We start from the raw sequence: 21,141 nt of genomic DNA on the forward strand, positions 1-21,141 counted from the left end.
TGAATGTTTACACAATAACATGAATGACTGTGAATGTGAATGTTTACACAATAACATGAATGACTGTGAATGTTTACACAATAACATGAATGACTGTGAATGTTTACACAATAACATGAATGACTGAATGTTTACACAATAACATGAATGACTGTGAATGTTTACACAATAACATGAATGACTGTGAATGTTTACACAATAACATGAATGACTGTGAATATTTACACAATAACATGAATGACTGTGAATGTTTACACAATAACATGAATGACTGCAACAGGTGTAGTAGACCTCACAGTGAAATGCTGAATATAACAGGTGTAGTAGACCTCACAGTGAAATGCTGAATACAACAGGTGTAGTAGACCTCACAGTGAAATGCTGAATACAACAGGTGTAGTAGACCTCACAGTGAAATGCTGAATACAACAGGTGTAGTAGACCTCACAGTGAAATGCTGAATACAACAGGTGTAGTAGACCTCACAGTGAAATGCCGAATACAACAGGTGTAGTAGACCTCACAGTGAAATGTTGAATACAACAGGTGTAGTAGACCTCACAGTGAAATGCTGAATATAACAGGTGTAGTAGACCTCACAGTGAAATGCCGAATACAACAGGTGTAGTAGACCTCACAGTGAAATGTTGAATACAACAGGTGTAGTAGACCTCACAGTGAAATGCTGAATATAACAGGTGTAGTAGACCTCACAGTGAAATGCTGAATACAACAGGTGTAGTAGACCTTACAGTGAAATGCTGAATATAACAGGTGTAGTAGACCTCACAGTGAAATGCTGAATACAACAGGTGTAGTAGACCTTACAGTGAAATGCTGAATATAACAGGTGTAGTAGACCTCACAGTGAAATGCTGAATACAACAGGTGTAGTAGACCTTACAGTGAAATGCTGAATACAACAGGTGTAGTAGACCTTACAGTGAAACGCTGAATATAACAGGTGTAGTAGACCTTACAGTGAAATGCTGAATATAACAGGTGTAGTAGACCTTACAGTGAAATGCTGAATACTACAGGTGTAGACCTCACAGTGAAATGCTCACAAGCCCTTAGCCAACGATGCAAGAAAGAATGGGGGCGTGCTCGGTCCTCCTTTTCCTGTAGTCCACAATCAGCTCCTTTGTCTTGATCACATTAAGGGAGGGGTTGTTATCCTTGCACCACATTGTCAGGTCTCTGGCCTCCTGCCTATAGGCTGTCTCATAGTTGTCGGTGATCAGGCCCACCACTGTTGTGTCATCAGCAAACTTAATGATGGTGTTGGAGTTGTGCCTGGTCGTGCAGTCATGAGTGAACAGGGAGTACAGGAGGGGACTGAGCACGTACAGTCACTGTGGGGACGACGTCCTCGATGCACTTATTGATAAAGTCAGTGACTGATGTGGTGTATTCCTCACTGCCATCGGAAGAATCCCAGAACATATTCCAGTCTGTGCAAAACAGTCCTGTAGTTTAGCATCTGCTTCATCTGACCACTTTGTTATTCTAGTCACTGGTGCTTCCTGCTTTAATTTTAGATTGTAAGCAGGAATCAGGAGGATAGAGTTATGGTCAGATTTGCCAAATGGAGGGCAAGGGAGAGCTTTGTACGCGTCTCTGTGTGTGGAGTAAAAGTGGTGTAGAGTTGGTTTCCCTCTGACTGCACATTTAACCTTTTTTAACTGTGAGTGACTATTTGTGAATGCTTACAAAATAACATGAATGACTGCATATGTGAATGCTTAACATTCATTTCTTAAAAGAAGCCGGAGGAATTTACAGTTTGACAAGAAGAACAGATAAAGACATTGGGACGCCACTCCCAGATCAGCACACTATGTTAGTAGAGTCTCTCTCTGTATCCTGCTAGGCTGTCAAAACAGCCCAGAACACTATGTTAGTAGAGTCTCTCTCTGTATCCTGCTAGGCCGTCAAAACAGCCCAGAACACTATGTTAGTAGAGTCTCTCGCTGTATCCTGCTAGGCTGTCAAAACAGCCCAGAACACTATGTTAGTAGAGTCTCTCTCTGTATCCTGCTATGCTGTCAAAACAGCCCAGAACACTATGTTAGTAGAGTCTCTCTCTGTATCCTGCTAGGCTGTCAAAACAGCCCAGAACACTATGTTAGTAGAGTCTCTCTCTGTATCCTGCTAGGCTGTCAAAACAGCCCAGAACACTATGTTAGTAGAGTCTCTCTCTGTATCCTGCTAGGCCGTCAAAACAGCCCAGAACACTATGTTAGTAGAGTCTCTCGCTGTATCCTGCTAGGCTGTCAAAACAGCCCAGAACACTATGTTAGTAGAGTCTCTCTCTGTATCCTGCTATGCTGTCAAAACAGCCCATAACACTATGTTAGTAGAGTCTCTCTCTGTATCCTGCTAGGCTGTCAAAACAGACCAGAACACTATGTTAGTAGAGTCTCTCTCTGTATCCTGCTAGGCTGTCAAAACAGCCCAGAACACTATGTTAGTAGAGTCTCTCTCTGTATCCTGCTAGGCTGTCAAAACAGCCCAGAACACTATGTTAGTAGAGTCTCTCTGTATCCTGCTAGGCCGTCAAAACAGCCCAGAACACTATGTTAGTAGAGTCTCTCGCTGTATCCTGCTAGGCTGTCAAAACAGCCCAGAACACTATGTTAGTAGAGTCTCTCTCTGTATCCTGCTAGGCTGTCAAAACAGCCCAGAACACTATGTTAGTAGAGTCTCTCTCTGTATCCTGCTAGGCTGTCAAAACAGACCAGAACACTATGTTAGTAGAGTCTCTCTCTGTATCCTGCTAGACTGTCAAAACAGCCCAGAACACTATGTTAGTAGAGTCTCTCTCTGTATCCTGCTAGGCTGTCAAAACAGACCAGAACACTATGTTAGTAGAGTCTCTCTCTGTATCCTGGTATGCTGGCAAAACAGTCAGACATGCACAGACAGGAATCAGGATAGAAAGACTGACTGATACAAGTGGGGGTAGGAGCCTCCCTGTATGTTTTACTAATCCCAGGGTCAAGGGCCCTCCTATACTAAAGGGCAGACTGGTCTTCTTTAGGAGTTCTGACTAGTTAGGAATGGGTAGAGTTCTGACTAGTTAGGGCTGGGTAGAGTTCTGACTAGTTAGGGCTGGGTGGAGTTCTGACTAGTTAGGGCTGGGTGGAGTTCTGACTAGTTAGGGCTGGGTGGAGTTCTGACTAGTTAGGGCTGGGTAGAGTTCTGACTAGTTAGGGCTGGGTGGAGTTCTGACTAGTTAGGGCTGGGTGGAGTTCTGACTAGTTAGGGCTGGGTAGAGTTCTGACTAGGTAGGGCTGGGTGGAGTTCTGACTAGTTAGGGTTGGGTGGAGTTCTGACTAGTTAGGGCTGGGTGGAGTTCTGACTAGTTAGGGCTGGGTAGAGTTCTGACTAGTTAGGGCTGGGTGGAGTTCTGACTAGTTAGGGTTGGGTGGAGTTCTGACTAGGGCTGGGTGGAGTTCTGACTAGTTAGGGCTGGGTGGAGTTCTGACTAGTTAGGGCTGGGTGGAGTTCTGACTAGTTAGGGTTGGGTGGAGTTCTGACTAGGGCTGGGTGGAGTTCTGACTAGTTAGGGCTGGGTGGAGTTCTGACTAGTTAGGGCTGGGTGGAGTTCTGACTAGGGCTGGGTGGAGTTCTGACTAGTTAGGGCTGGGTGGAGTTCTGACTAGTTGATTGGTAGACGTTGATTGGTAGACGTTGATTGGTAGATGTTGATTGGTAGATGTTGATTGGTAGACGTTGATTGGTAGATGTTGATTGGTAGATGTTGATTGGTAGATGTTGATTGGTAGACGTTGATTGGTAGACGTTGATTGGTAGATGTTGATTGGTAGACGTTGATTGGTAGACGTTGATTGGTAGACGTTGATTGGTAGACGTTGATTGGTAGACATTGATTGGTAGACGTTGATTGGTAGATGTTGATTGGTAGACGTTGATTGGTAGACGTTGATTGGTAGATGTTGATTGGTAGACGTTGATTGGTAGATGTTGATTGGTAGACGTTGATTGGTAGATGTTGATTGGTAGATGTTGATTGGTAGATGTAGGCTCTATATTTATGGGCTGTGTTATTATTAACAGATTATTGTGCAGAATGAACTAAATCAGAATTGACCTTCCTTAGAAAAACTGTAGCAGCTGTATTTTATTAGCTGGAGAGACGACAGAGACGAACCCTGGTGTTAAGGAAGCAGCCGCACCAGGGCCGGCCCTCGCTTTTTGGAGGCCCTACGTGAGAGTTCCTGCCATTCTACAGCATTTTTTTTACCCAGACACCGAGCCTGTATGTTTATTTATTTATTTATTATTTCACCTTTATTTAACCAGGTAGGCTAGTTGAGAACAAGTTCTCTTTTGCAACTGCGACCTGGCCAAGATAAAGCGCAGCAATTTGACACATACAACAACACAGAGTTACACATGGAATAAACAAAACATACAGTCAATAATACAGTAGAACAAAAGAAAACAAAAAAGTCTATATACAGTGAGTGCAAATGAGGTAAGATAAGGAAATAAATAGGCCATGGTGGCAAAGTAATTACAATATAGCAATTAAACACTGGAATGGTAGATCGGCAGAAGATGAATGTGCAGGTAGAGATACTGGGGTGCAAAGGAGCAAATTAAATAAATAAATACCAGTATGGTGATGAGGTGGGTAGATAGATGGGCTGTTTACAGATAGGCTAAGTACAGGTGCAGTGATCTGTAAAATGCTCTGACTGTCACGTTCTGACCTCTATTTCCTTTGTTTTTTGTATTTATTTAGTATGGTCAGGGCGTGAGTTGGGTGGGCAGTCTATGTTCGTTTTTCTATGTTTTGGGTCAGTTCTATGTTTTCGGCCTAGTATGGTTCTCAATCAGAGGCAGGTGTCATTAGTTGTCTCTGATTGAGAATCATACTTAGGTAGCCTGGGTTTCACTGTTTGTTTGTGGGTGATTGTTCCTGTCACTGTGTTTGTTTTCACAGGATAGGCTGTATAGGTTTTCACGTTCCGTTTGTTGTTTTTTGTAGAGTTAAGTTATTTCATGTATCGTTCAGTTTCCATTAATTAAAGAACATGAGTAACCACCACGCTGCGCTTTGGTCCGCTTCTTCTCCTCCTATAGACGAACACCGTTACAGAATCACCCACCACAACAGGACCAAGCGGTGTGGTAATGGGCAAAGGAGAAAGCAGCAGCAGGAGCAGCGCGAGGAGGATTGGACATGGGAGGACGAACTAGACGGTAAAGGACCTTGGGCTCAGCCAGGAGAGTATCGCCGCCCCAAGGAAGAACGGGAGGCGGCGAAAGCGGAGAGGCGCTGGTATGAGGAGGCAGCGCGGCGTCGTGGATGGAAGCCCGGGAGTCAGCCCCAAAAATTTCTTGGGGGGGGGCTAACAGGGAGTATGGCTACGCCAGGTAGGAGACCTGAGCCAACTTCCTGTGGTTACCGGGGGGCTAGAGAGACCGGGCAGGCACCGTGTTATGCTGTGGAGCGCACGGTGTCCCCAGTGCGGGTGCACAGCCCGGTGCGGTACATTCCAGCTCCGCGTATCGGCCGGGCTAGAGTGGGCATCGAGCCAAGTGCCATGAAGCCGGCTCTACGCATCTGGTCTCCAGTGCGTCTCCTTGGGCCGGCTTACATGGCACCAGCCTTGCGCACGGTGTCCCCGGTTCGCCTGCATAGCCCAGTGCGGGCTATTCCACCTCGCCGCACTGGCAGGGCGACCGGGACCATTCAACCGGGTAAGGTTGGGCAGGCTCGGTGCTCAAGAGCTCCAGTGCGCCTGCACGGCCCGGTCTATCCGTCACCACCTCCACACCCCAGCCCTCCGGTGGCAGCTCCCCGTACCAGGCTGTCTCTCCGGCCCATCCGTCCAGAGCCTTCCTCCTCTCCAGCGCTGCCGGAGTCTCCCGCCTCTCCGGCGCTACCAGAGCCTTCCTCCTCTCCAGCGCTGCCGGAGTCTCCCGTCTGTCCGGCGCCTCTGCCGGAGCCTCCCGCCTGTCCGGCGCCTCTGCCGGAGCCTCCCGCCTGTCCGGCGCCGCTGCCGGAGACTCCCGCCTGTCCGGCGCCTCTGCCGGAGCCTCCCGCCTGTCCGGCGCCTCGGCCGGAGCCTCCCGCCTGTCCGGCGCCTCTGCCGGAGCCTCCCGCCTGTCCGGCGCCTCTGCCGGAGCCTCCCGCCTGTCCGGCGCCTCTGCCGGAGCCTCCCGCCTGTCCGGCGCCTCTGCCGGAGCCTCCCGCCTGTCCGGCGCCTCTGCTGGAGCCTCCCGCCTGTCCGGCGCCTCTGCTGGAGCCTCCCGCCTGTCCGGCGCCTCTGCCGGAGCCTCCCGTCTGCCCAGCGCCGCCCGTCTGCCCAGCGCCGCCCGTCTGCCCAGCGCCGCCAGCGCCGCCCGTCTGCCCAACGCCGCCAGCGCCGCCCGTCTGCCCAGCGCCGCCAGCGCCGCCCGTCTGCCCAGCGCCGCCAGCGCCGCCCGTCTGCCCAGCGCCGCCAGTGCCGCCCGTCTGACCAGCGCCGCCAGTGCCGCCCGTCTGCCCAGCGCCGCCAGTGCCGCCCGTCTGCCAGGAGCCGCCAATGCCGCCCGTCAGCCAGGGGCCGCCAGTGCCGCCCGTCAGCCAGGGGCCGCCAGTGCCGCCCGTCAGCCAGGGGCCGCCAGTGCCGCCAGTCAACCAGGGGCCGCCAGTGCCGCCCGTCAGCCAGGGGCCGCCAGTGCCGCCAGTCAACCAGGGGCCGCCAGTGCCGCCAGTCAGCCAGGGGCCGCCAGTGCCGCCAGTCAGCCAGGGGCCGCTAGAGCCCCTCCGCCCGGAGCAGCTGCCCCTCTGTCCCGAGCAGCTGTCCCTCTGTCCCGAGCAGCTGTCCCTCTGTCCCGAGCAGCTGTCCCTCTGTCCCGAGCAGCTGCCCCTCTGTCCCGAGCAGCTGCCCCTCTGTCCCGAGCAGCTGCCCCTCTGTCCCGAGCAGCTGCCCCTCTGTCCCGAGCAGCTGCCCCTCTGTCCCGAGCTGCTGCTTCACCTCTGTCCCGAGCTGCCCCTCTGTCCCAAGCAGCCCCTCTGTCCAGTGGGGTCATTGAGAGGGGTGGGCATGGGGAGTAAGCCACGGAGGCGGACAATACGGCGGACTAAGACAATGGCGAAGTGGGGTCCGCGTCCCGCGCCAGAGCCGCCACCGCGGACAGACGCCCACCCAGACCCTCCCCTATAGGTCAAGGTTTTGCGGCCGGAGTCCGCACCTTTGGGGGGGGGTACTGTCACGTTCTGACCTCTATTTCCTTTGTTTTTTGTATTTATTTAGTATGGTCAGGGCGTGAGTTGGGTGGGCAGTCTATGTTCGTTTTTCTATGTTTTGGGTCAGTTCTATGTTTTCGGCCTAGTATGGTTCTCAATCAGAGGCAGGTGTCATTAGTTGTCTCTGATTGAGAATCATACTTAGGTAGCCTGGGTTTCACTGTTTGTTTGTGGGTGATTGTTCCTGTCACTGTGTTTGTTTTCACAGGATAGGCTGTATAGGTTTTCACGTTCCGTTTGTTGTTTTTGTAGAGTTAAGTTATTTCATGTATCGTTCAGTTTCCATTAATTAAAGAACATGAGTAACCACCACGCTGCGCTTTGGTCCGCTTCTTCTCCTCCTATAGACGAACACCGTTACAGAGACAGCTGGTGCTTAAAGCTAGTGAGGGAGATGTGAGTCTCCAGCTTCAGAGATTTCTGCAATTCGTTCCAGTCATGGTTAGCAGAAAACTGGAAGGAAAGACGACCAAAGGAGGAATTGGCTTTGGGGGTGACCAGTGAGGTATACCTGCTGGAGCGCGTGCTATGAGTGGGTGCTGCAATGTTGACCAGTGAGCTGAGATAAGGCGGGGCTTTACCTAGCAGAGACTTGTAGATAACCTGTAGCCAGTTGGTTTGGCGACGAGTATGAAGCAAGGGCCAACCAACGAGAGCGTACAGGTCGGTAATGGTGGGTAGTGTATGGGGCTTTGGTGACAAAACGGATGGCACTGTGATAGACTGAATCCAGTTTGTTGAGTAGAGTGTTGGAGGCTATTTTATAGATGACATCACCGAAGTCGAGGATCGGTAGGATGGTCAGTTTTACGAGGGTATGTTTGGCAGCATAAGTGAACGATGCTTTGTTGCGATATAGGAAGCCGATTCTAGATTTGATTTTGGATTGGAGATGCTTAATGTGAGTCTGGAAGGAGAGTTTACAGTCTAACCAGACACCCAGGTATTTGTAGTTGTCCACGTATTCTAAGTCAGAGCCGTCCAGAGTAGTGATGCTGGACGGGCGAGCAGGTGCGGGCAGCGATCGATTGAAAAGCATGCATTTAGTTTTACTTGCGTTTAAGAGCAGTTGGAGGCCACGGCAGGTGAGTTGTATGGCATTGAAGCTCGTCTGGAGGTTAGTTAACACAGTGTCCAAAGAGGGGCCAGACGTATACAGAATGGTGTCGTCTGCGTAGAGGTGGATCAGAGAATCACCAGCAGCAAGAGCAACATCATTGATGTATACAGAAAAGAGAGTCGGCCCGAGAATTGAACCCTGTGGCACACCCATAGAGACTGTCAGAGGTCCAGACAACAGGCCCTCCGATTTGACACACTATCAGAGAAGTAGTTGGTAAACCAGGCGAGGCAATCATTTGAGAAACCAAGGCTGTCGAGTCTGCCAATAAGAATGTTGTGATTGACACAGTCGAAAGCCTTGGCCAGGTCGATGAATACGGCTGCACAGTAATGTCTCTTATCGATGGTGGTTATGATGTCGTTTAGAACCTTGAGCGTGGCTGAGGTGCACCCATGACCAGCTCTGAAACCAGATTGCATAGCGGAGAAGGTATGGTGGGATTCTAAATGGTTGGTGATCTGTTTGTTAACTTGGCTTTCAAAGACCTTAGAAAGACAGGGTAGGATAGATATAGGTCTGTAGCAGTTTGGGTCTAGAGTGTCACCCCCTTTGAAGAGGGGGATGACTGCGGCAGCTTACCAATCTTTGGGAATCTCAGACGATTCGAAAGAGAGGTTGAACAGGCTAGTAATAGGGGTTGCAACAATTTCGGCAGATAATTTTTGAAAGAGAGGGTCCAGATTGTCTAGCCCGGCTGATTTGTAGGGGTCCAGATTTTGCAGCTCTTTCAGAACATCGGCTATCTGGATTTGGGTAAAGGAGAAATGGTGGGGGCTTTGGCGGGTTGCTGTGGAGGGTTCCGGGCAGTTGACCGGGGTAGGGGTAGCGATGTGGAAAGCATGGCCAGCCGTAGAGAAATGCTTATTGAAATTCTCAATTATAGCGGATTTATCGGTGGTAACAGTGTTTCCTTGCCTCAGAGCAGTGGGCAGCTGGGAGGAGGTGCTCTTATTCTCCATGTACTTTACAGTGTCCCAGAACTTTTTTGTATGTCTTCGTAGGAGACGAGATATTCCCATGTGACTATACATATGATGGGGAAATTATACCAATATAGATGTGGTAATGATATGCCACATAAAAGTGATCAGGCATCTTAGTAAGAGGATTGGTACCTATGTCCTGGTCAGGCATCTTAGTAAGAGGATAGGAGCCTACAGTTGAAGTCTGAAGTTTACATACACTTAGGTTGGAGTCATTAAAACTCGTTTTTCAACCACTCCACAAATTTCTTGTTAACAAACTATAGCTTTGGCAAGTCTGTTAGGGCATCTACTTTGTGCATGACACAATTAATTTTTCCAACAATTGTTTACAGACAGATTATTTCACTTATAATTCACTGTTTCACAATTCCAGTGGTTCAGAAGTGTACATACACTAAGTTGTCTGTGCCTTTAAACAGCTTGGAAAATTGCAGAAAATGATGTCATGGCTTTAGAAGCTTATGATAGGCTAAGTAATATAATTTGAGTCAATTTGAGTCAACCTGTGGATGTATTTCAAGGCCAACCTTCAAACTCAGTGCCTCTTTGCTTGTCATCACGTGAAAATCAAAAGAAATCAGCCAAAATTGGAGACCTCCACAAGTCTGGTTCATCCTTAGGAGCAATTTCCAAACGCCTGAAAGTACCACATTCATCAAATCAAATTTAAAAATGTATTTATATAGCCCTTCGTACATCAGCTGATGTCACAAAGTGCTGTACAGAAACCCAGCCTAAAACCCCAAACAGCAAGCAATGCAGGTGTAGAAGCACGGTGGCTAGGAAAAACTGCCTAGAAAGGCCAGAACCTAGGAAGTAACCTAGAGAGGAACCAGGCTATGAGCGTGGCCAGTCCTCTTCTGGCTGTGCCGGGTGATTATAACAGAACATGGCTCAAGATGTTCAAATGTTCATAAATTACCAGCATGGTCAAATAATAGTAATCACAGTGAACAGGTCAGGGTTCCATAGCCGCAGGAAGAACAGTTGAAACTGGAGCAGCAGCACGGCCAGGTGGACTGAGGACAACAAGGCTCAGGTCCTCAGAGAGAGAGAAAGAAAGAAAGAAAGAGAGAATTAGAGAGAGCATACTTAAATTCACATAGGACACCGGATAAGACAGGAGAAATACTCCAGATACAACAGACTGACCCTAGACCCCGACACATAAACTACTGCAGCATAAATACAAGAGGCTTAGTTCATCTGTACAAACAATAGTACGCAAGTATAAACACCATGTGACCACGCAGCCGTCATACCGCTCAGAAAGGAGAGGCGTTCTGTCTCCTAGAGATGAACGTACTTTGGTGCGAAAAGTGCAAATCAATCCCAGAACAACAGCAAAGGACCCTGTGAAGATGCTGGAAACAGGTACAAAAGTATCTATATCCACAGTAAAACGAGTCCTATATCAACATAACCTGAAAGGCTATTCAGCAAGGAAGAAGCCACTGCTCCAAAACCGCCATAAAAAAGCCAGACTATGGTTTGCAACTGCACATGGGGACAAAGGTCGTTCTTTTTGGAGAATTGTCCTCTGGTCTGATGAAACAAAAATATAACTGTTTGGCCATAATGACCATTGTTATGTTTGGAGGAAGAAGGGGGAGGCTTGCAAGCCTAAGAACACCATCCCAACCGTGAAGCACGGGGGTGGCAGCATCATGTAGTGGGGGTGTTTTGCTGCAGGAGGGACTGGTGCACTTCAAAAATTACATGGCAGCATGAGGTAGGAAAATTATGTGGATATATTGAAGCAACCTCTCAAGACATCAGTCAGGAATTTAAAGCTTGGTTGCAAATGGGTTTTCCAAATGGACAATGACCCCAAGCACACTTCCAAAGTTGTGGTAAAATGTCTTAAGGACAACAAAGTCAATGTATTGAAGTGGCCATCACAACGCCCTGACCTCAATCATATAGAACATTTGTGGGCAGAACTGAAAAAGCTTGTGCGAGCAAGGAGGCCTACAAACCTGACTCAGTTACACCAGCTCTGTCAGGAGGAATGGGCCAAAATTCACCCAATTTATTGTGGGAAGCTTGTGGAAGGCTACCCAAAACGTTTGAACCAAGTTAAACAATTACAGGCAATACAACCAAATACTAATTGAGTGTATCTAAACTTCTGACCCACTGGGAATGTGATGAAAGAAATAAAAGCTGAAATAAATAATTCTCTCTACTATTATTCTGACATTTCACATTCTTAAAATAAAGTGGTGATCCTAACTGACCTAAGACAGGGAATTTTTACTGGGATTAAATGTCAGGAATTGTGAAAAACTGAGTTTAAATGTATTTGGCTAAGGTGTATGTAAACTTCCGACATAAACTGTGTTTCCTGATCAGGACATAGGCCCCCATCCTCTTACTCTGTCCTGATCGAGCATCTTAGGCCCCTATCCTCTTACTAAGATTCTTTGTAAGGTGATGGGAAGGGATGAACAAGGGGGTGATGAACCAGGCCTGGGAGATGATAACGCAAAGGGTGATGAACCAGGCCAAGGAGGCAATGAACAAGGAGGTGATGAACCAGGAGGTGATGAACCAGGCCAGGGAGATGATAAACCAGGAGGTGATGAACCAGGCCAGGGAGATGATAAACCAGGAGATGATGAACCAGGAAATGATTAACCAGGAGATGATTAACCAGGAGGTGATGAACCAGGACAGGGAGATGATAAACCAGGAGGTGATGAACCAGGCCAGGGAGATGATAAACCAGGAGGTGATGAACCAGGCCAGGGAGATGATAAACCAGGAGGTGATGAACCAGGAGATGATTAACCAGGAGGTGATGAACCAGGAGATGATTAACCAGGAGATGATTAACCAGGAGGTGATGAACCAGCAAATGATTAACCAGGAGGTGATGAACCAGGAAATGATTAACCAGGCTGGGGAGGTGATGAACCAGGAGGTGATGAACCAGGAGGTGATGAACCAGGAGGTGATGAACCAGGAAATGATTAACCAGGCCGGGGAGGTGATGAACCAGGAAGTGATGAACCAGGAGGTAAGTTAGTAAAGTTAGTCTAGCTAGCTACATTTTCAGATGTTACACATTTCTAATTTTGAAATAAAGTATTTTCATTTCAAGTTCAAATAATACCATTCTATTGTTTGAGGAGAGTGCACAGTTTTGAATTTGAAAAATTATTATAAATCAATTAGGCACATTTGGGCAGTCTTGATACAACATTTTGAACAGAAATGCAATGGTTCATTGGATCAGTCTAAAACGTTGCACATTAACTGTTGCCATCTAGTGGCCAAAATCTAAATTGCACCTGGGCTGGAATAATACATTATGGCCTTTCTCTTGCATTTCAAAGATGATGGTACACAAAAATACAATAAAAACAGTTTTTTTTTTTTTTTGTATTATCTTTAACCAAATCGAATGTGTTATATTCTCCTATGTTCCTTTCACATTTCCACAAACTTCAAAGTGTTTCCTTTCAAATGGTACCAGGAATATGAATATCCTTGCTTCAGTTCCTGAGCTACAAGCAGTTAGATTTTAGACAAAAATGGGGAAAAAAAGGGACAAATCCTTAAGAGGTTTTAATTGAAATGCATTCCACCTCATCAATCAAATCATATCAAATTGTATTTGCCACATACACATGGTTAGCAGATGTTAATGGTCACATACACATGGTTAGCAGATGTTAATGCAAGCGTAGCGAAATGCTTGTCCTTCTAGTTCCGAAGAAGCAGTAATATCTAACAAGTAATCTAACCTAACAATTTCACAACAACTACCTTATACACACAAGTGTAAAGGAATTAATGATAATATGAACCTAAAAATATATGAATGAGTGATGGTACAGAACGGCATAGGGAAGATGCAGTAGATGGTATAGAGTACAGTATGCACATATGAGATGAGTAATGTAGGGTATGTAAACATTATATAAAGTGGCATTGTTTAAAGCGGCTAGTGACATTTATTACATACATTTTTTCATTATTAAAGTGGCTGGAGTTGAGTCAGTATGTTGGCAGCAGCCACTCAATATTAATGATGGCTGTTTAACAGTCTGATGGCCTTGAGACAGAAGCTGTTTTTCAGTCTCTCGGTCCCTGCTTTGATGCACCTGTACTGACCTCACCTTCTGGATGATAGCGGGGTGAACAGGCAGTGGCTTGGGTGGTTGTTGTCCTTGATGTCCTTGATGGGTGAGATAAAAAATATATATATTTAATCAATATTGAGTGCAGGCTGTAACTAAACAAAATATGGAATAAATCAAGGGGTATGAATGCTTTCTGAAGGCACTGTAGCTCTGCACAGATTCTGTCAGACTTGGGTCCTGACTCAAGACAAAAAATAATGGTGTTCCTAAAAAGGTCCAGTAGCCAAGACAACAAATATAAACTCCACCTAGACACCGTTGCCCTAGAGCACACAAAAAATTACACCTACCTCGGCCTAAACATCAACACCACAGGTAACTTCCACAAGGATGTGAACAATCTGAGAGACAAGGCAAGAAGCGCCTTCTACGCCATCAAAACTCAACAACCCAATTAGGATCTGACTAAAAACACCCATTGCCCTATGTGGTTGTGAGGTCTGGGATCATGAAATGTGTTTATTTACCTTTATCTACTATTTATGCTACAACTATTTGCACATTACTTACACACTAGACATAGTTGATTATATTTCACCGGAAATGTCTTTATCTTTTTGAGTGCAATATTTACTGTTTAATTCGAATCGGTTTTGTTGATGTGTCTTCTCACTTTTATTTCACTTACTTTGCCAATGTAAACCCGTTTCCCATGACAATGAAGCACTTTGAATTGAATTTGAATTGATCCCATGGAGGCTGGCCAATAGGCGGACGAGTGGGCGATCCTGGGGCAGCAGTGGGCGGACCGGGAGCAGGGAGTGGGACCAGGGATGTGGTTGCAGTGCAGGGCAACAGGCAGCGGTGCAGGACGACAGGCATCCAGATTGACACATTGGTGGAGAGAAAGTAAGTGACTGATTTATTCTATTCTATTGACTGAAGGATCTATCCAACTCACTAATGTTGTGTTTGGTTAGGGTATCTGTTTGAAGGTGTAATCTGAGTTGCCAGCATTCATTCTCTCGATTTGCTTTCAAAGGTAGGCTAAACTAGACACGCAGTCTTCCATTACCCCGAATGTAGGCTAAATAATACATATTGTTAAGGAAAATCCGAAGTTACACAAAATGAACCTTATTGTCCACTGTCCAGAACATCGCGTTATTACTTTGGTATTTTAGTTTACAGTTTACCAGTGTAGCATATCAAGGTTAGGTTATTACAAATGAGGCGTGTGTGTGTTAACCTGTTGTGGACACAATTGTACCATCCAGTAGAAATAATTGTTCCTTCCTGCTTCCCTAATACTGGGATATTTTCCCATGGAACTAAGTGAATTGTCCTTGCACGGTTCTTATATCCCATCATAACTTTCATAAAACCGTGTGTTGTTTCATAAAACTGTGTGTTGTTTCATAAAACCGTGTGTTGTTTCATAAAACCGTGTGTTGTTTCATAAAACTGTGTGTTGTTTCATAAAACCGGGTGTTTCATAAAAACGTGTGTTGTTTCACCAACAAAGGGCTAGATGATACACAACATTACATTAGACATAACAGCCGTAACAGCAGATGTTCAGTTGCTCGGCAGGCAGTGTATCAGTCTGTATTCTAGCCTACAGAGAGAGAAGGATATGATCCGTCTGCAGGACAGACAGACAGGGAGGACAGCGCGTGGTCAATGACAATGTGGGGAATGAATGACGTATTGTCTGTGGATGCTCTGCCATGAGGAGCAGTCATATGCTCCCCTACTCTCTCTGTTTCTCTCTGTCTCTGTCTCTCTCTCTCTCTTTCTCTCTCTCTCTCTCTCCATCTCTCCCTTACTCTCTCTCTCTCCCTTACTCTCTCTCTCTCTCCCTTACTCTCTCTCTCTCCCTTACTCTGTCTGTCTCTCTCTCTCTCTCTCTCTCTCTTACTCTCTCTCTGTCTGTCTCATTCTGTCTCTCTCTCTCTCTCTCTCTCTCTTACTCTCTCTCTGTCTGTCTCATTCTGTCTCTCTCTCTCCGTCTCTCCCTTACTCTCTCTCTCTCCCCTACTCTCTCTCTCTCTCTCTCCTTTACTCTCTCTCTCTCCCTTACCCTGTCTGTCTCTCTCTCTCTTACTCTCTTACTCTCTCTCTCCCTTACTCTCTCTCTCTCTCTCTCTCTCTCTGTTTTATTTGTTATCATTAGTCCCCATTGTCCATTCTTTCCTGGTTAGTGAAATATAGCCTAAAGCCAAAACATTCCCAGTTTGGAAAACAATGATCAATGAGACACAGCCTACAGCTAAATGTATTTCTCTTGGCACCTTTCAGAGCGAGGGCATCTCCCTGGTAATCCATTCATTAGATGCATTACTATTATACATCACTTACACATTACATGAAAAGTAAAACACAATCATATGAAATGAAAACATTCTTCAGTAAAAAAGCCTGAATTTGGTTGTGATGCAACTCAACCCCTCTGGCTGCAACTTTGTTGTGTCTGTGTGTGGGTGTATGTGTGTGGATGTGTGTGAGTGTTCCCTCTAAGGGATCCAGGCTGCTACTACAGCTAGTGCTGCTCCTGAAACAGACAGCCGGTGAGTCAGCAGAACCAAGGACACATTCCTAACTGTAACCCTTCTCCGAGAGAACTTGACGTTCTAGGGGATGTTGGACTGCTGCCAATCTCTACACAGTTTTACACATTTTGCAGTGTTTAAAGGGATACTTCAGGATTTTGGCAATGAGTCCCTTTATCTACTTCCCCAGAGTCAAATGGACTTGTGGATAGAATTTGTATGTCTTTGTGTCCAGTTTGAAGGAATTTAGAGGTAATTTCAAAAGGACTGGAAGTCTATTGGTATCTGGTAGCATGCTAGTTTAAATGATGTCATGCTGCTTGCTTAGCGAGCATCACTTCCCCCTGGTTCAGCCCATACCTGGCGAGGCCTCGGGACCAGTGGTGGAAGAAGTACCCAACTGTCCTACTGTAGTAAAAGTAAAGATACCTTCATAGAAAATGACTCAAGTAAAAGTCACCCAGTGTAATACTACTTGAGTAAAAGTCTAAAAGTATTTGGTTTAAAATATTCTTAAGTATCAAAAGTAAAAGTATAAATAATATAAAAAAATCCCTATATTAAGCAAACCAGACAGCACCATTTTCTTGTTTTTTTACTTTACTGAAATCCAGGGACACTCCAACACTCCGACATCATTTACAAACAAATCATTTGTGTTTAGTGAGTCCTCCAGATCAGAGGCAGTAGGGATGACCAGGGATGTTCTCGGTTTAGTGAGTCCTCCAGATCAGAGGCAGTAGGGATGACCAGGGATGTTCTCTGTTTAGTGAGTCCTCCAGATCAGAGGCAGTAGGGATGACCAGGGATGTTCTCTGTTTAGTGAGTCCTCCAGATCAGAGGCAGTAGGGACGACCAGGGATGTTCTCTGTTTAGTGAGTCCTCCAGATCAGAGGCAGTAGGGATGACCAGGGATGTTCTCTGTTTAGTGAGTCCTCCAGATCAGAGGCAGTAGGGACGACCAGGGATGTTCTCTGTTTTGTGAGTCCTCCAGATTAGAGGCAGTAGGGATGACCAGGGATGTTCTCTGTTTAGTGAGTCCTCCAGATCAGAGGCAGTAGGGATGACCAGGGATGTTCTCTGTTTAGTGAGTCCTCCAGATCAGAGGCAGTAGGGACGACCAGGGATGTTCTCTGTTTAGTGAGTCCTCCAGATCAGAGGCAGTAGGGATGACCAGGGATGTTCTCTGTTTAGTGAGTCCTCCAGATCAGAGGCAGTAGGGACGACCAGGGATGTTCTCTGTTTAGTGAGTCCTCCAGATCAGAGGCAGTAGGGATGACCAGGGATGTTCTCTGTTTAGTGAGTCCTCCAGATCAGAGGCAGTAGGGATGACCAGGGATGTTCTCTGTTTAGTGAGTCCTCCAGATCAGAGGCAGTAGGGATGACCAGGGATGTTCTCTGTTTAGTGAGTCCTCCAGATCAGAGGCAGTAGGGATGACCAGGGATGTTCTCTGTTTAGTGAGTCCTCCAGATCAGAGGCAGTAGGGATGACCAGGGATGTTCTCTGTTTAGTGAGTCCTCCAGATCAGAGGCAGTAGGGATGACCAGGGATGTTCTCTGTTTAGTGAGTCCTCCAGATTAGATGCAGTAGGGATGACCAGGGATGTTCTCTGTTTAGTGAGTCCTCCAGATCAGATGCAGTAGGGATGACCAGGGATGTTCTCTGTTTAGTGAGTCCTCCAGATCAGAGGCAGCAGGGATGACCAGGGATGTTCTCTGTTTAGTGAGTCTGCCAGATCAGAGGCAGTAGGGATGACCAGGGATGTTCTCTGTTTAGTGAGTACTCCAGATCAGAGGCAGTAGGGATGACCAGGGATGTTCTCTGTTTATTGAGTCCTCCAGATCAGAGGCAGTAGGGATGACCAGGGATGTTCTCTGTTTAGTGAGTCCTCCAGATCAGAGGCAGTAGGGATGACCAGGGATGTTCTCTGTTTATTGAGTCCTCCAGATCAGAGGCAGTAGGGATGACCAGGGATGTTCTCTGTTTAGTGAGTCCTCCAGATCAGAGGCAGTAGGGATGACCAGGGATGTTCTCTGTTTAGTGAGTCTCATCAGATCAGAGGCAGTAGGGATGACCAGGGATGTTCTCTGTTTAGTGAGTCCTCCAGATCAGAGGCAGTAGGGATGACCAGGGATGTTCTCTGTTTAGTGAGTCCTCCAGATCAGAGGCAGTAGGGATGACCAGGGATGTTCTCTTGATAAGTGAATTTGACCATTTTCCTGTCCTGCTAAGCATTCAAAATGTAACAGGTACATTTGGGTGTCAGGGACAATGTCCAATGTTTTCTTCAGGAATGTAGTGAAGGTAAAGTAGAAGTTGTCAAAAATATAAATAGTAAAGGCCAGATACCCAGAAAAATGACGTAGTTCTTTAAAGTATTTTTACTGAAGTACTTAATACTATAATACTTAATACTATAATCCTATAATATTTTAATACTATAATACTATAATACTTAATAATATAATAATTGATACTATAATGCTATAATACTTAATACTATAATACATAATACTATAATACTCAATACTTAATACTATAATACTTTGATACTATAATACTATAATACTATAATACTTTAATACTATAATACATTAATACGTTAATACTTAATAATATAATACTTTAATACTATACTATTATAATATGTTAATACTATCTTACTCTAATATTTTCATACTATAATACTATAATATTGTAATTCTATAATACTATAATAGTTTAATACTATAATATTATAATACTTAATACTATAATACTATAATATTTTAATACTATAATACTTAATACTATAATACTATAATATTTTAATACTGTAATACTATAATACTTAATACTAAAATATTGTAATACTATAATATTTTAATACCATTATACTTAATACTAGAATACTAGAATATTTTAATACTATAATACTTAATACTATAATACGTAATACTATAATATTGTAATACTATAATACGTAATACTATAATATTTTAATACTATAATACTAAAATATTTTAATACTATAATACTATACTATTTTAATACTATAATACTATAATAATTAATACTATAATACTATACTACTTAATACTATAATACTTAATACTATAATACTATAATATTTTAATACTATAATATTTTATTACCATAATACTATAATACTTAATACTATAATACTATAATATTTTAATACTACAATACTATAATACTTAATACTATAATATTTTAATACTGTAATACTATAATACTTAATACTATAATATTTTAATACTTTAATACTTAATACTATAATACTTAATACTATAATCCTATAATATTTTACTACTATAATACTATAATCCTAAAATATTTTGATACTATAATATTTGAATACTATAATACTATAATACCTAATACTATAATAATTGATACTATAATACTAGAATACTTAATACTATAATACTTAATACTATAATATTTTAATACTATAATACTATAATACTTAATACTATAATACTATAATATTTTAATACTATAATACTTAATACTATAATATTTTAATACTATAATACTTAATACTATAATACTTAAAACTATAATACTACACATGGCCACACTCTACAGAGTGTATAAAGTAGTTGATTATATTGTTACATTTTGAGTGTTAAAGTACCACTACATTACACTTGCCTGTAACAGTGTTCTTTCGATCCACACTTTAAAAAATAAAATCTATTTGTTTCAACTAAATATGATTCAGTAACTGGTTCCACAAACTTTTTTGTTGTTTTTCTCAACTTTTTTAGTTGGTCAACATTTAGCTCCAATGTTTGAAGAAATTCAGTCAACTTAAAGGATGTGTTTGCTCAAATTGTCTCATATGTTCATTCAACTAGAAATTATTGTAACTTACTTTTTAAAAAAGGCTCTGGAATTAGTTACAAACACAGTGCTTTTAGCATCTAATATTTTTAACCGACAGTACATATTTAACACACGTTGACATTGTGCATGTTCATTTACACAGCAATTAATATTCAACATGTCCTCACGTGGGATTTGAACTCACAACCTGTTGGTTCACAGCATTCGAATCTTCCTGCTATCCTCTATGTCTGGATCGGTGACTGATTTTTGCACTTCAAAGTAAATCTCTTTTAAAAGTACACTCAAGAAAACCATTTTATTTATCATAGTGATTAAGAAGTAACATGCCTCACCAATATTAGATAACTACAATGAAAAATCTCAAATTGCTAAAATAAGTAAATTAAATCAATGATGAGAGAATAGTCTGATGAACTGGTAATTGACACAGACATGGAATGCAATGAGCCAAGAACTTGTTGAAATCCCATTGGAGGATATGTTCAAATCAGATGTTATTGGTCATATACACATGGTTATCAGATGTTATTGGTCACATGGTTAGCAGATGTTAATGGTCACATACACATGGTTAGCAGATGTTATTGGTCACATGGTTAGCAGATGTTAATGGTCACATTCACATGGTTATCAGATGTTATTGGTCACATGGTTAGCAGATGTTATTGGTCACATACACATGGTTAGCAGATGTTAATGGTCACATACACATGGTTAGCAGATGTTAATGGTCACATACACATGGTTAGCAGATGTTAATGCGAGTGTAGCGAAATCCTTGTGCTTCTAGTTCCGACAGTGCAGTAATATCTAACAAGTAATCTAACAATTCCCCAACAACTACCTAATACACACAAATCTAAGTAAAATAATGGAATAAGAATATATAAATATAAATAAATGGGTGAGCGATGTGGGGTAGCCCAGTGGTTAGAGCATTAGGCCAGTAACTGAAAGGTTGCTGGATCAAATCCCCGAACTGACAAGGTAAATATCTGTTCTTCTGCCCCTGAACAAGGCAGTTAACCCACTGTTCCTCGGTAGGTTGTCATTGTAAAATAAGAATTTGTTCTTTACTGACGTGCTTAACTAAAAATGTCGGAGTGACATAGTTTAAGATGAAATAGATAGTATAGAATACATATGAGATGAGTAATGCAGGATAAATATTATTAAAGTGACTAGTGTTCCATTTATTAAAGTGGCCAATGATTTAAAGTCTGTATGTATGGCAGCAGCCTCTCTGAGTTAGTGATGGTTATT

General features: G+C 43.9%; 1 protein-coding gene across 3 annotated transcripts in view; it reads left to right on the top strand.

Moving 5' to 3' along the window:
• The first annotated feature begins 14,252 nt into the window (after positions 1-14,252).
• LOC110510432 (plastin-3) overlaps positions 14,253-21,141 on the top strand; it is a 65,418-nt gene continuing 58,529 nt past the window's right edge. For all 3 annotated transcript variants that reach the window (XR_005036022.1, XR_005036021.1, XM_036943589.1), the window contains exon 1: positions 14,253-14,379. The gene's annotated coding sequence lies outside the window, so the exon portion shown is untranslated. The remainder of the gene's footprint in view (positions 14,380-21,141) is intronic.

This window comes from Oncorhynchus mykiss, chromosome 14 (assembly GCF_013265735.2).
Source record: "Oncorhynchus mykiss isolate Arlee chromosome 14, USDA_OmykA_1.1, whole genome shotgun sequence".
NCBI classification, from domain to species: Eukaryota; Metazoa; Chordata; class Actinopteri; order Salmoniformes; family Salmonidae; genus Oncorhynchus; species Oncorhynchus mykiss.